The sequence below is a fragment of the Atheta coriaria genome, unplaced genomic scaffold, assembly GCF_025399875.1.
Source record: "Atheta coriaria isolate IRGN ID8LTWV9N9 unplaced genomic scaffold, Caltech_Dcor_3.1 hic_scaffold_6_pilon, whole genome shotgun sequence".
In the NCBI taxonomy this organism is placed as follows: Eukaryota; Metazoa; Arthropoda; class Insecta; order Coleoptera; family Staphylinidae; genus Dalotia; species Dalotia coriaria.
The window spans coordinates 3,055,017-3,071,859 of record NW_027045448.1 but is presented as its reverse complement, the minus strand read 5'-3'; the positions used below and the strand labels follow the sequence as shown (position 1 = coordinate 3,071,859).

The following is a 16,843-nucleotide window of genomic DNA, read 5'->3' as shown; positions in this document are numbered from 1 at the left end:
CAACTAACTTCATCCCGGAGGCCTAGACAAAAGCTGCTGCTGCAGTTTCTATTTTTGAAGGTTTAATACGATAGTATGTTATTGTTGTTGGTAGTTCGATCTAAGCGCCGCTAACAAGGTAATAATGACGACAAATATTCTAAACGTGGTAACTGTATTCTATACCTAGGATAAACAAGCAGCTTTTCTTCCAATTTGCACCATTTGCTCAAGCGACCGGTGCGTAAAGCAGGAATCGTAAATTTCATTACATTCGTTTTATCAACAGTTTGAATTGCCGTCCATGTAGTCGACACTAAAACCAAACTAAACGTTCAGTTGTTGCTGTAAATAGCAGTTTGAGGTTATATGTAACGTCGAATCGGTAACCAAATGAGCAATTTCGCATCTGTGTCCCCCAATAGGACCCAACACGGACGGCATTGTATTGCTGTTAAGTGTTCGCAATAAGCGGAAAGTATCGCCGAATAAATATTCACCGATTCAGTGTTGTGCGCTTCGTACACGACACAGTCAGATATTTTACGCGAGATAAAGTGCCTGTCTGAGAGCGTCCTCCTCGACGTCGGCGGATGGAGGCGGCTGATACGCTCGTGCCGCTTTAAATTGATCCGCCGATCCACACACACCCCACAATAACAAACCGATATACTGCATGGCAGCTAGGAAAACGCAGCATTAACAAATTGCACTTCACACTTAACATCGTTTATTCTGGCGAGGGCATATGGGCTAAATATATGCATTAAATAAACTGTGAACATTAGTCACAGTCGTGGGCGGAGATTTTCCTTCCTCCGACACTCCGAGGGTTGCCGCTTTGCTATCGGTGTAGACGAGCACGTTTGGACACGGACGGTGGTGCTGTTGGCCATAAAGGACGCATTAGTCTGAACTGCGAAGGGTTTGTTGGAATCGGCGCCGGCGATTGCAATTGCCCGTGTGTTCTCTCAGTGCATTATATCGCGTTCGTCCTATTCCTGGTTCGCATAGGACGTAGGACACTTTGCCCATGTCTATATCTCGGACCGGGAGAGAGTCAATCAGAGATGTTTATCCAGGGAGAGTATCCAAACCCCATTTGTGATTCATTCTCGTCGTTTACGTCCTCGTGCGCCGAATGCATTCAATTACCGAGCAGCGTACGAACTAGCGGTTTTCTCGTTCCCGACCTAAGCTCGGAGCTATTATTTCGTCAATGTTTTCGATTGAATTAACTTGCCTTTTATTTTGTTCGGTGTTTTTTATTTACATTTGTTGGGGGAATCCCAAGCTTGGAAAAATCATTTCAACAGAAAGTTTTATATACGAGTACGAAAACAATTCAAGTTGATTTTTTTTATTATCTACAATCATAAACGTGCAGTTAACCTACAATATATTACTATCAAAATATTCAAATAATTTTTATAAACCTTTTTAAAAAAGAAAATCCTGGTAATGTTTTGATTTTCAATCACAATGATTTATCTAGGAGAAGAGTCTCATTTTAGTCCTGACTCTTTCAGTTTATTTTGCTGTCCCGTGCTTTTCCTGATTTTGGAAGAAGCAAAACAATATGTTACACGAAGAATGAACTGTCAAACCTGATGTCAGCGATTCAATGCTAGCGGATTGCCCAAGGGGGTGGAAGAGATCGGGGGTAATCAGAATACCGCTCAGAAGTGATTTCGTCTTACAGAGAAAGGGCGGGCACTGGCGGCGTGCCGAGTACACGGATGCTAGCGGCAAACAACCAACGCCATCACCGTCGGATGATGGTGTGATCGTTAGTCCGATGGTTTCCGAATTTCAAATTGGAACAACTGTATCGTATTTTTAACAACCCGTACCGTATAATATCAGGGCACCGGTGAATCATTTAGTAAATAGCAATAGCAGCAATAAATCGAATCATTTCAAAGGGAACAATAAAAAAATACGATTTTTCTATAAGGGTACGCTTAAAAAGCACATCATGATAATGCCCATTTACGCAATTAATAATTCACGATGATACTAAGTGGGTAATAAGGGGGAACTGGGGGCACGGCGTGAACTCTTGCGGTTGTGCATGACCAAATTGAGACAGCTGTACTTTCGCGGCTCGTCTCTTGCAGAGATGCATCGCACACTCTGACTCTGACTTGTGACATCTCTTTATTCTAGTCGGGAGCTGTTACTTTTGAATGGATTTGAAATGTGCATGGCGTGGCAGATCCACACGTTGGTCCTTTGTTGGCGTGGCGCCGCGGGAGATCAAAACATATCATAACGAAACACTAAGGAGACGGCAATAAAAAAGCTACCTCTATATTTTATCGTGCAGAGTGAGAATTTGCCCTTATTCGCCCATGCGCGTACGTCACAGGGCACAACACACTAGCTCTCGCCAAAAACCTGAATAGATACGTATATCATAGGCGCAACTTTTCTTTCTGCTACTCTTCCACTGCACGTCCTCCGTTTGTGTCAAGCCATTCAAGAGCGTAATTCTAAACCACAGTCAGGGGGTAACATTAATCTAAATAATGTTTGCCTTTTCTATTTTTTCCCATCGCGTAAATGAAAGAGATGTTTGGAAATGTCAGCTCTAATATGACAATGTGTGAATTCTATTCATTCTTGCGCGGCATTGTTGTCGACGTTTTAAAAACGGGGAAGTAAAGCAGGAAAAAGTACTAAATACATTAGAAGTATAAACATCATTATGAGACTGGACATAAATTGTGTGAAACGATCAAATTATTTCTTAAAGCGGCGTTAGATGGATCGTTAAACCTATATTAACGCTTTTCTTAATGATGGTGAATGAACGTAGGAAGAATAGTCTGTTTGGTATTGCAAGTAGTATTTATAGAAGTTTACTACCTACAAGGTATAAGAGGTGTTGGACCACACATTACTAAATGTTGCATTTTGGATTGTCTGTTACTACATTTCTGCTACAAGGAACCATTTCATACATCTTTTGATAAATTGAAAATGGAATGAATGAAAAATGTAGAACGGACGAAGTATAGCAGCTTCACCATAAATGCCCTCTAAGTTCTGATTTATTATATTTGTTAAATATTATTTTTTGTATTTTAAAATGGGTAGGTGGAGAACAATCGGTTATAATTGCTTTTTCGCGAATATAAAAATTACTCGGAGAGTACTGTAATATAAATAAAGATAAATATATTGCACGAACAATTGAAATAAACGCCATTTACATTTGAAAGGGCACCAAATCCTTTAGGTTTTTGCCCGTTAGCGTCGTCACTTGTCGCCATCGTGCATTGTTGCCGACGATATCCCGGCACTAGGCAAAAAAATACGCCAGCGAATAAAAGTAGCGCAAAAGTGTTGACAATTAAGTGAAACAACACGCCGAATGACCCCGCTCGGGTGATGCTAAATGTGCATCCAGTTGAATGTAGAACATTCGCAAATGTTATTTTACGTTCTGCGACGTTCTCGTTTCGTTTTTTCACGACTTCGTCGCAGGGAATAAAAGAAATTGCTTTTAATAATGTAATTATACGCCTGTAAAAAGCGGCGGTGACGGTGAGGGGCGTGAAAGAGAGAAAGAGCGGTGTATGAAATTTACATGTTGTGACGCAAGCAGCATCGCAGCTCCACAAGCTGGTGGAGGCGGCATGAGCGGCCGAGGGGCGGTAGCGCGCCGCATCTCTTGTGGGTCTTGTGTCAAACGTTGCTTCGGGGATGGGCGGCCGTCGTTAAGTACTATGCTGTGACAACAACCGTTACAATGGAACGACATCATCGTCGCTCGACGACGGAGTCGACTGCGATGGCTGTGAATTAGCTCGTGTGCGCCCTCTCGTCGCCTTCCAGCCACCGCCGAAAATGTTAACTTTTTATTCCGGCTGTAAACTTTGTAATACAGTTTCTAAATTAAAAACCAGGATTACGGTGGAAAATATTGCGTCATTTATGATGTGTACCTCGTCCTTACCCTCTTCCACCGTTGTAACACAAATACTGAGTGTGTACAGAATCTTAAGGGTATTCGCATAAACATATAGAATAATAGTAATTTAAAAACACATATTTGTTATCATTAACAATACATAAAAACTATGTAAATTTTTATGAATTTAACAAGAATGTCAAAGGTTAACGCTTACATTTGTATGTTTCGCAAAACGTCGAGTATATAAATATTTAGTCACCCTCAAAAAATACCCCGACGGTGGTCTGCACCTTATGATTTTCACGTTCGCGTTTTCTAGTGTATTCATACATTATTACTTTTTCGCTTTTCCATGAATAAATCAAATAAGACGCGACGCCGATGAAGCATTGTGCTTCCGTTCAGGTACGCGGCTATATTCGTGGGTCGAGGAAAGAAACAAGCGTTTTTGATATTTTATTACGCAGCCTCGACGCATATTTAATTTTCCTCCTCGAGCTGGATGCAAATGAAGCGCTGGTTGCTGATTACGCTCGTCTGCGCGACCGTCTAAATAGATAACACAAAAAACAGTTGTCGCAACACGGTCGTGACCTGTGAACGTAATTCGGTTTATTGTCATCATCAGCCAGGGAAGGTGGGCGGATAATTAAAGACGGCATGGTTTGCATAGAAGACGGGGCAGCGCTAAGTAATGGTCGACCTTGCTTTGCATAAAACTTTTTTGTCACTTTGCTTTACTATACTACTTGCCTCGCTTGTTTCTTGATTACATGCAGATTTTTCTTTCTGAATGTAAATGTTACGACTTTGCACAGAAATACAAATCTTTGATATAAACATAAATAATAGGATTGTGGCGGACACTGGAAGTTTACGAAGTTGGGATATCCCATTGGTAGAATTGCCAAATTTATGTACGATATCTTTTTGGTGCTTCGTGAGGTTTGGAAGGTTTCCTGAATTGATATGATAGTCCTGTGGGCAATCGCATCTGAACATACCTATATACGCGGCACGCACTGAAGGCTGTTCGGATCATCTCCGAACATCCCAGAGGTGAGCATGAAATATCATCATCGCTTGACGCCAAACACCCAAAACGCTAAACAACCTCAAACATTGACTGAAGGGGAAGATATATAGGCAGCCTGAGGCTTAGCGCAGATATCAATATGATTTTGGTTTCATTTTTCTTTCCATTTTCACATTTCATCCAAATACCATGTCTCTTCTTCTTCTATCAAATACCCACCAGCATATAGGTCTCAATTCATTATTTTCGATATTAATTGTGTCAGATTTTGAATTTTTAAAATTAAATTAAAAACAAGTTAGTGTTTAGATACATTTTAACAGAATTGATTTACAAAAGTTGGCACCTACATAAAATTCAGAGAATACGATTGCTTGCTAAATGTAATAGAGTAAGAGCCCGTGACGGCCAGACTTTCGTCATTTTAGGACAGATGAAAATGTTTCTATGTTTCAACATAGCAAAGAACGATCCCCAATTATGAAACCTGGATGGTGGTTTCTTTGGCAGTTAACAACCAACAAAGATGCATCAATTATGATGTCAAATCCGTTATTTTAGCAAATTCCATTCTTGCATACTTTATTCGTAACATTATCACAACATACGCTGCTCATTGTCAGACACTTGATATGGTTTCAATCCCAGCCAGACATAAAATATTATTCCAATATTGCAACAACAATATGATTGCGGAAATATTTTTAGTTATAACGGACATTCTAGCGGTATCTCAGAAAGATTTTAAGAGTTCAGTTTGAAATTATCTGCTAGTGTTATTGAATCGGGGCATTTGATAAGTGATCGCGCAGAGAATTGAATGGCGAAATACCGTGTACCTGTAATCGCTCACAAGTACACCGATTTCAATCAGCAGCATTATTAAATTAAACACCAGAAATAAAACATACATAGGAGAAGGGGAATTTTGATAGACACGGCTTATTAATATTGAATACTGAACAAGGATGTAAAAAGTAGTGTAACGAGTGAAAAAAGGCAAAGGAATCCCCTTTTTTCGCTTTTGGGGCCCACTTTGCCCCCCTCTCCCCTACTATATTGTAATGGATTATATATTACATAATATCTGATGATTAATCATAAGAAATGAATTATTTAAATATGTTTTACTTTTATGATTTAATTTCAAGCGTAAAATAAGATAAAGTCAATGTAAATTGATAAAATACGCTGCGATAACCAATGTGTATGTTTACTACACTTTACAACAACGATATGATAAAAACGCGAGAAAATTTATAGTCGAAAAGGACATCTTAGCGACATCTCAGAATGTCCTTAAAAGTAAAATTTGAATTCGACTCTTTGTTTCTTGAATCGTTCATGGTTGTGATGGGTGAGTGGATGTACTGAATGACAGAAACAATAAAAATTCTGTTATACTGTTTATAGATCAATTGTGGGGATCTTTACCCAAAGCTTATTTCTGTATTTCAAAACTTTATAACTTTCTTCATCTTTATTGTATACCGTAATTCTTCATCCAAAATTCCCAAATTTCCTAATATCTTTTATTACCTTGAAAAACCTAATCCCCGAGTCGGACGGTTTGGCACGACTCGGATTCCCAGAATCCAATGGTCAGCTTTCCCTCTCTTCAATGTCATACACTTTCTTCTACCAATCCAATCTATTACTTTCTTCCTACTTCCAAATTTCTTGTCACCACCCATCAACCTGAAGGGTTGCTGGTGGGTGACAAGGGTTTAGGAAGGACAGTTCTTGACATTACTTCAAACTCTACAGTTCTTAACTATTCTTCTCTACAATACTTCTTAACTATACTTCTTCAAGACTTCTTAATAAACATTGTTCGTGATAATAAACATCGTGTCTTTACTCACTCATCAATTATAACATTTGCACTCACTCACCGATCCCACAAATTGGTGACCCCGACGTGATCTTTGCGAACATTAAACACACGTTAGTTTTTATTTTGTGGGTACCTGGTGAGTCAATATCTGAGTGCAACACAACAATGTCTACGACGAACGCAACATCAACCGCTACCAAGGACTCAATCTTCGATGCCTCTTCAGCTACAACTTCCACGGCAGAAGGCATCATTCCATACTTCTGCACCTACGATGCATCAACCGCACGTTCCGAGTTATCACCCAGGACGTCCAACATCGCCGCACCAGGTGCCGCCTCATCCTGGTATGCCTAGTATGCAGTTGTTTTCCACTGCCAGGCATGTGTCCACATGGTGGTCCACCACCGCACATGCCGCCGCATCTTAAACTCCCGTCACATACTTTTCCTCCGCATTCTATACCACTTCATTCTCACCCACAAGGGTAGGTCTAACTCTAATAACCCACCGCCTTCTCAACCACACTCTGGAGTACCATCATCACAGCCAGGTATTGCATCGCATCACATCACCAGGTCCTTCGACCGTACAACATCCTTCCTGCCGTTAAAGTGTAACAACATGCCACAAGTGGTATGTCTACACAGGCACAACAGAAGAAAAACCGCCAGGGTTAAGAAGAAAACAAACACCATAGCCGTGGCACGTTTGCCACGAATGTACCTACCCTAGAGACGTTTTCCAGAACTGTACTCTAAAAAGCATGGTGCTCACAACTTCGACCAACCCGACAGAGATCCCAGTTCAACCAGAGATCCAGCAGCAGCAACTACAACCAATCCCGGAGAATCCGCAAGTCTCTTTAAGCAACTCTCTCAAACGACAAGACTTAGGAGGCAGGTACGACTCACCGACTGTTTCCACGCTGGGTTCGCAGGATTTCATCTCAGTGCAACGCGCACATCAGCTCTGCTGCATGCTCTACCAACAACTCTCGAACGACGAGAGCTGGGAGACAGGTACGACTCACCGACTGTTTCCGGACTGGGTTCCCAAGATTTCATCTCAGTGCGACGCGCACATCACTGTTGCAACCCTCGCCAACAAGTCTCGAACGACGAGATCTGGGAGACAGGTACGACTTACCGACTGTTTCCAGGCTGGGTTCTCATCTCAGTGCGACGCGCACACCACTGCTGCAACCTCTCGCCAACAACTCTCGAACGACGAGAGCTGGGAAGCAGGCACGACTCACCGACTGTTTCCAGGCGTGGTTCTCAAGATTTCATCTCAATGCGACGCGCATCACCTCTGCTGCATGCAATACCAACTCCGAAGAGCTTCTTCCGGCCTTTCCGGTAACTTTATCACTGGTAGGGGGGTACTGTGGGGATCTTTACCCAAAGCTTATTTCTGTATTTCAAAACTTTATAACTTTCTTCATCTTTATTGTATACCGTAATTCTTCATCCAAAATTCCCAAATTTCCTAATATCTTTTATTACCTTGAAAACCTAATCCCCGAGTCGGACGGTTTGGCACGACTCGGATTCCCAGAATCCAATGGTCAGCTTTCCCTCTCTTCAATGTCATACACTTTCTTCTACCAATCCAATCTATTACTTTCTTCCTACTTCCAAATTTCTTGTCACCACCCATCAACCTGAAGGGTTGCTGGTGGGTGACAAGGGTTTAGGAAGGACAGTTCTTGACATTACTTCAAACACTACAGTTCTTAACTATTCTTCTCTACAATACTTCTTAACTATACTTCTTCAAGACTTCTTAATAAACATTGTTCGTGATAATAAACATCGTGTCTTTTACTCACTCATCAATTATAACATTTGCACTCACTCACCGATCCCACAGGTATTTTAAAAAAATATTGAAAACATAGTGTATAAATCACTCTGTATCTCGTGAAATAATTAACTTTATTTGCATTCGTCACGGCCACATTAAAGCTCAAGAGTTCCTCTAACCGATGCATATCTTTTTTATCTTCCAGCCCTTCCGGAAGTGCCCTGAAATGCCTTCTGAAAATTTGCATTTTTCAAATAAAATTGAAAACATGGGGTGAAGAACACCCTGTATCTTGAGAACTATTGGACTTTTTTGAAGTTTTTTACCGCCATCTTAAAGTGCGAGAGTTCCTCTACGCAATCCATATCTTTCCAACCCCTAGTTCTTTCAGAAGTGCTCTAAAAATCACTTTGAAAATAGCCATTTTTGTCCGAAAAATTTCATTTTGTGGCCGAAGAACAGGGTCGAACTTTTTTGTTAAAATTTTTTTCGGTCCAAGAACAGGGTCGAATTTTTTCCTTAATTTTTTTTGGTTAAAGAACAAGGTTGCATTTTTTTGGTCGAATAACAGGGTGGAACTTTTTTCTTAATTTTTTTTGCATGAACAACAGAGTCGTACTTTTTTCTTAAAATTTTTGCGTCAAAACATGAACTAAAAAGTTGGAATTTTGAATTCCAGAACGATAAAACAGTCATTTTTTTAAATTTAATAAAAGTTATTAATTATGAAAAAATTGGCGGAGGCGCCAGACATTTAAAAGAGTTGTTTAATTAAATATTGAATACTACCTCATTGTATAGAGGGGCTCTTATTGATACAATTTAAACAACTTTTCACCTAATAGCAGTAAAGAATTTTCCAGTAAATCTCATTAAGTGAAATGTGCATTCCCATCGAAACTTAAGAATCAATTATCTCAGGAACTAATAGAGATAAGCAAAAAGTAAAAGCGCCCCGATGTTCAGCATCAAATCCTTGATAAGATAACATTTAAAAAATTTGAAATATAACCTCTGCGTAAAAAAATTTCCGCTGCTATTTTCTCGGAAAATAATACAGATAGGAAAGAACTTTCTTCATTTTGTTCATGCCGTCATATGGATCTATAAAATGGCAGATTTAGTTTTTCCATTTTCCAAAGTTGACCGAAGACCTCTCAAAAATATCAAGAGGTTACACTTGACTCTTTTTGGACTCAAAAAAAATTTTTTAAGCTAGAAGAAAATGGAAAACGCTAAACGATTGAGTTTTCCAAGGGGATGAAAAATATTAAGTCAATTTCCCGATAACATCATTATTTCGGAAAATAGATGGTAAATTCTGAACTGATCAAATAAAACCACCTTTCCGATTTTCCCCAAATGTTTCCAATTGAGGTAAGACATCACCAGGATTCCATTAATACAGGTTTGGTTGCCCTATCTTAATTAGTTTTCAAGTTATTAACCACTTTTAATTATTACATAAGTGTTGATAACTAAAAATTTTAACATGTTATGTAATGTAAAATATAATTCTACATACAAATATGAAAACCGTTTTTCCCTATCTCTAATGGTTTTCAAGATAAGTGCGAAAAACGGGTTTATTCGTTTTCTCTATCATTTCCTAAGCAAAAAATAAAAATAGGAAATTACAACTTTTTATTACTAAATATAGGAGAACATGTGATTCCACATACTTTATTTTAATAAAATTTTGTTCTAAAATAAAGCTTTTTGATAATAATAACTCTAATTAAGTCTGGTTGTGTCGCTATTCAAATTACATAAATTTTTTGCAAATATGGCCTAAACAGTAAATGCTAGCCAAAAAAGTTACTAAAATAATCGATATAGAATGAAATGATCTATCCGAATCCGAAAACAGAATTTAAAAATTCCAACTTTTAATTTCGAACATAAAAAAGAAAAATCTTTTGCCTTTTTTATAATAAAATGTTTTTTAAATTTTTTTATGCATTTTGGGTCATTTTTTAAAAAGGGTGCTATCTTGAAGAGAATTTTTTAAGGATCAAGAATATGAAGTCCTTTTTTCCGTAGCCCTTTTAGTTCTCGAGATAATCGCAATTTAATCTCGCCGCTTTCACGGGAAAATTTAAAAAAAAAGTCCGACTCTGTTGTTCAGCCGAAATTTTTTTAAAGAAAATAAGTTCGACTCTGTTCTTCGACCAAAAAAAAATTAAACAAAAAAGTTCGACCCTGTTGTTCGCCCAAAAATATTTTAAGAAAGTATGTTCGCCCTGTTCTTCGACCGAAAAAAATTTAAATTAAAAAGTTCGACTCTGATCTATGACCCAAAATATTTTAACAAAAAAGTTTGACCCTGTTGTTCGATCAAAAATATTTTTAAGAAAATAAGTTGGACCCTGTTCTTCGACCGAAAAAAGAGTTAACAAAAAAGTTGGTCCCTGTTATTCAACCGAAAAATGAAATTATTGGGACAAAACTGGCTATATCTGAAGTGCTTTTTAGGGCACTTCTGAAAAGGTTAGGAGATATGGATCACTTAGAGAGACTCTCGAACTTCAAGATGGCGGTAAAAAATTTCAAAAAAGTTAAATAGTTCTCAATATACAGGATGTTTTTCAGACCATGTTTTCAATTTGTTTGAAAAATGCCAATTTTCAAAAGGCATTTTAGGGCACTTCCGGAAGGACTGGAAGATTGGTAAGGCATGTACCGTGTAAAGGAACTCTTGAACTTTAATATGGCGGTGTTAAATTCTAAAGAAATCAATTAGTTTACGAGATACAGAGTGTTTTGCACACCATATTTTCAATTTTTTTTGAAGAATGCCAATTATTGAATGGCATTTTAGGGCACTTCCAGAAGAGATCGGTAATCAAAAGGTTATACTTCGTGTAGGGCAACTTTCGAACTTCAAAATGGAGGTGACAAACTTTAATAAAGTCAATTAGTTCGCGAGATACATGGTGTTTTCCACACCATGTTTTCAATTTTTTTGAAAAATGCCAATTTTTAAAGGGCATTTTAAGGCACTTGCGGAAGGATTTGAAGATTGAAAAGGAATGTATTGTGTATAGATTTTTTTAACTTTAAAATTGGCGTGACAAACTTTAATAAGTTCAATTAATTCGCGAGACACAGGGTGTTTTGCGCGCTATGTTTTAAATTTTTTGAACATTGTCAATTTTTAAAGAGAGTTTTGGGGCACTTCTAAATGGGCTAGAACATTGACAAGGTATGCATGGTGTAGAGGAGCTCTTGAGCTTAAATATGGCGATAACAAACTTTAAAAATGTCAATTCGTTCACGAGATACAGGGTGTTTTTTACACCATATATAGGAAAACTCTATAATTCTAACATTGCGGTGAGAAACTATAAAGAAAGTCATACAGTTCGGGAGATAGTGGGTGTTATTTTGCAGACCATAATAAAAACGAAATTTTCCAGTATTACAATAAATCTTTGTCAAAAGCAACGTGCCGAAACCAGGGATTGAACCAGGGACCTTTAGATCTTCGGTCTCACGCTATCCCATACAAACAAAAACCATCTTGGAGAGAGTTTCTTGATGGGCAATTGGAGGCTGAGAAATTGCAAGAACGTTAATTCTTTTGATATATATATATATATTATTAATAGTACATTTTAAGGCATTTCCTAAGGGTTTAGGTGTAGGACGATTGAAAAATAAGAATAGTGTAGAGAATCCGTCTGGCCGGATGATAGAACCCACCACTAACTGCCAAAGTTGGAACCACGATCCAGGTTTCTTAATTGGAGATCGTTCTTTGCTGGGTTGGGTACACACATAGAAACATTTTCATCTTTCCTATAATATCGAAAGTCTGGCCGTCACGGACTCTTAGACTATAACATAATTAATCAAAATGACAATTTGATACTAATACGTAAAGTTAAAGTTGGAGTTCACAAATTCTAGTTTCACATGGGACCAACCCCTTCAATATTCTCATGACTCGCTTTTGATTTTAGCCTTTTAATGACGAATTAATTGTGCTTTAAGTACGAACACAAGCTTGACGTGTGACGCTTTAGATCGTTGGCGAATTCATCATCACATATTTGACATTTTAGAGGGTGAAGCCGGGCGCATTCGAAGAGTAGGACGTGCGCAAACATGCACACAATGCGCCCGCCGTGTGTGCGTTCGGTTGGCTGGATGTGTGTACACACAGACACGGGCGCAGATGATTAATATACAAAGCAATAGGCATCGAGATTACTCGAGTCATCGGTCTGCTTACATCGAGGAACACACCATGCGTACACGGAGAAAACAGCTATGGGCTTGCAAATAGGGGTCGTTCTAATGTTTGAATTTAGTGAATAGCGGGGTCGTGTATATACATCATACATCCAGATCACTTAAATTTAATCCTAGAGTATTACGAGCAATGCGTAATATGGAATGCTTGACGCGTATATTACTATTATAGTGATATTCATGTGAACCAAAGGCGTCATGTTATTGACATCTAATTCAGTATTGAATTATACATTTAATTAATTAAATGTTGGCTGATTGGTAGTAAGCGATGAATGAAACGTATACTAAATCTTTTTTTGGAATTTTTAGTTTTTTAAAATAAAGTTTGTTGTATGTATAAATATATAAAATGGCATCTATATATTTTGTTCAATTAAGTATTACAAGTAGTGGCACAAACAAAAGGTTGGGCGTTGATTAAACGATAAAACCATAATTTTCATTTTCAATTAAGTCGAACTGATGATAATAAAAGATCCTCGGCGTGCGTATATTGTATATGGTCAGCGCATGGCTCGCAGGGTTTTCTCGTAAAATAATGTGGCCACCACCAACGCGCTCAATGGGGAGATGGCATGAAGCATGAAGTGGCAGCCAATGACGGACGGACGTGCGTGGCATTCAATTAATAAGTCGCTCGACGCTGGCCAGTTAATCCCGGTCTCGTGCGCGTCCCACGGGAGGACGGGAGCGCGCTCGAACTGACTATCATTATTATGTAGATCACACTTTGATCCGTTTGTTTCAAGGGTCAAACTCAATACACACAATATTCGCAGATTATACCTTCAGATTTTCAACAGGGCGTTTGTATTCACATTCGGTAGCATCGCCCTTCACTGCATTAATTGTATGTTGAACATTCTGTATGTTTGGAGCTGCAATACACATAGAGGGGCTTCAGCTTTAAGCTCGTATTCGTATACACATACATTTTGTTGGGTAATAAACATTCAAAGCCGTTTTCAATTAAATTCAATCCGATGCTCAAAAATGAGTGACACTCGCCATCTATATGGTGATGTCAATCGAAAGGCTCGCTGAATTTCAACATCAGGGGCTGGTTGAGTGAAGCGGGACTCCGCAAAATTAACACACGTATGACATTTTAGTGATTAGTAATTGTTGGAAAATGAAGTTTGAAGCCGACGTTGTGCTTGGTTACTAATTACTTTCTAACCTAAATTAAGTTTTATTTTATCCAATTGAAGAAAATAACTGCATGTGACGCATGAATTTGGTTGCGAAACAGTTTAAAACGGATCAATTACGCCGGCGACAGTTTTTGATTACCATTTGCTTCCCTGTGCCGCAGGCTGCCTGACGTACTTTTTGGATGCTTTTTTTGGGGCGCACGTTTCAGCATACACCAGCGTCTAGTCTGCATTTCGTACACGTATCGCAACTAATGATAAAATCGATGAGCGCATAGAACGGCACTTAGTCTCTCCAGCTCGTGCTGCCAATGCATGCAGTCGAGTTTAACGGAAAAGGGGCGCTAAAATAATATTTTTCTAATTACTGTGCGGCGCTCCGGTTGGATGGCGATGTGTGCGCGCGCCTGTACGTGTTAGTACGTGCGGTCATTTAATTAGCGATCGGCGGACATGTTAAAATATACGCGCATATTGGCCGGAGCGTGTCAGATACACATCAAAAACCCTCCATAGCCCCGCCTATGGCCGCTGGCTTCGAAGAGTCGACACATTAATTTAACGAGCGCCAAGGCGGAGCACCCCGACGCGAGTGTAGGTGGAGCGTTTAATTAGCTGATTTAATTAAAGCTCCATGTGTCACGTGATATTCTCACATTTGTGTGGTGCTTATTTTCGATCGTGGTGGTAGGTCTTGAGGTCGCAAATTCAATTTGCGTGGTGATACCGACGCCGCAAGCATATCGCGTCTCTAATACCATTCTAATTATCTATGTCGGTCGCCGAGCAAACATAAAATGTTGCTGACACCGCAAAGGACAAACATCACACGAACCGCTGAAGCTTCTGTATTGATAATGTAATTTTAGCTACCACTAAATAGCAAGTTTGTCTTAAGAACAATTATGTACAATACCTATTTCACCTATCGTAGGTATTCAAAAGATGGCAACATTTTCAGTTATCTAAACACATCAAAACTGTCAAAACATGATACGTTTAAAAAAATTTAACGTTGGGAATCAAATGGCATTGATTTTAATAAAACACAAGTCGGTTTACGAGCAATAAACGAACGAGGAAATGAATGACGAAATAAATCCGCAAGAACATCAAAGTACTCTCGCTGATGCAGCGCATGTATCATCGACGAGCGAATCTACGAGCACGCATGTTTATAAATAAATACCAAATAGAGAATCCGCATTTTATGAGCCTCCAACTCCACTTTCTACTCCTTGTGCGCTAGTGCGCCTGTACTGTGCATGTATTTGATGTTGTTCGCATTACTAGACAAAGAGATTTATATCCGCTCGTGTAAAACTATAAATCATTAATGGTGGTATCGTTCGCGCGTAAAAGCGCTCTCCTCGCTCGAGAGCGGCACTTAACTATATTAAGCATATTTAAAACGAGCTGCCTTTAAAACAAACACCACCAGGGCCAGTCAGCGCGCGCGCGCATTTGTGCCTGTGGCATGAGCTTATTTATTCTCAATTTATTTCTTTTTAATGCACCTAAATGCGTGGTAAAGTATACGATTATGGCCGGAGTGATTTCTCGCCCTTTTTTTAGTCATCGTCGCGGTGCATGTTCGCCGATTCAATTGCCACTTAACCTTTGTGGGGCACGAAACCAATATCGATGTTATTTATTGCTTATTTGTTGACTTTGTTTCGAGCCCGCGTTTTGACAACACGTCGACATGCTGTCTATTTAACTAGTTATTTATTATGCGTGAGAGAGTTTATCAGTTTTACGAGAGCGAGCTTTGTTGGAACCAGAATGCAGTATAGATATGATGTGGGATTTCGAATGAAAAATAATTAAATTGTCTGGCGAGGCACGGCTGGCAATGACGGGTTAGTGTTTGAGTTTAAGCATCGTAGTCTTTGACAAATATTTAACATGGTCAATTTAGCAATGGATCGTTCGATCTGCTTGAATCTCCGTAGCTGCGGCCAGACGAGTTGAAACTTTTCAAATTTAAGTGGCAATCAAACTTTATAAGTCCGTCACTTATAAAACCGCACTCTTTGTCAACGCGGCCAACTCCGACTTTGCCTTCAACGTCTAAGCACAACTTTTCGAGAACTTGATTCCAAACTTTATGTTCAATATATCGTTTACACTGATAACTGTTTGTTCGAGAACACTCAAGCCAAAGTAAATAAGCAATTATTTTAAATGTCAATCATATATAAGCATATAATTAATTAATCAAACGCAATTCAATTACAATAAATTTATTTTTAAATCTATCTTCATCTACTGCAATCAATGGTTAACGTGATTTTTAAGCAAAAAATACTTGGATTAAAATCACTGAGAATTTGACGTCACATGAATATTAACTCTATTTTAAGATTTTAAAATCGAGTTAAAATTTGAAAACGTTGGGATAATAAAACCACCAAATTGCCGTCGGTTCCTTCAATTCGAGGCATTTGTTCATTGATTTGGGGCGGGATAAAACTTTTGCGGTTGACGGGTGCGCCCGGTGCTCTTTGCGACATTAATTAAGAATATAAACTCCCTCCGACAAACGTAGCCGCGCTCTCGGCGGGAAGATAAAGTGCCGACAGGTTTTTTTGTGCGGTGTCCCCGATGAAAGACGGGCTAATTGAGAAACAATAATTTATTCAAAGTTAACGATGCCGACCGGCAACGCGACGCATTTGGCCGTTTTAGTTTCAACGATTGGACCCTTCTTGCTGAGATTGGTCTAACCGCCACAACGCTCATCTATTATTGCTAATGACCCTTTAAAGAACTTTTCACTCTTTGCATCCGCGCTTTACCCCAAACAATAAACGGACGATAATCCGCAAATGTCTAATTGTTGT

At 39.0% G+C, this 16,843-nt stretch overlaps 1 long non-coding RNA gene across 2 annotated transcripts; it reads right to left on the bottom strand.

The window, feature by feature from the left end:
• Window positions 1-6,378: 6,378 nt before the first annotated feature.
• Window positions 6,379-8,284, bottom strand: LOC135794325 (uncharacterized). 2 transcript variants are annotated; one of them, XR_010548867.1, is made up of 2 exons: window positions 7,924-8,284; window positions 6,379-7,606 (listed from the first exon to the last, which is right to left on the bottom strand). It is a non-coding gene; the product is annotated as an uncharacterized lncRNA (long non-coding RNA). The 2 variants fall into 2 exon arrangements; XR_010548866.1 differs by lacking the exon at window positions 7,924-8,284 and adding an exon at window positions 7,689-7,863.
• Between the last annotated feature and the right edge of the window lie 8,559 nt (window positions 8,285-16,843).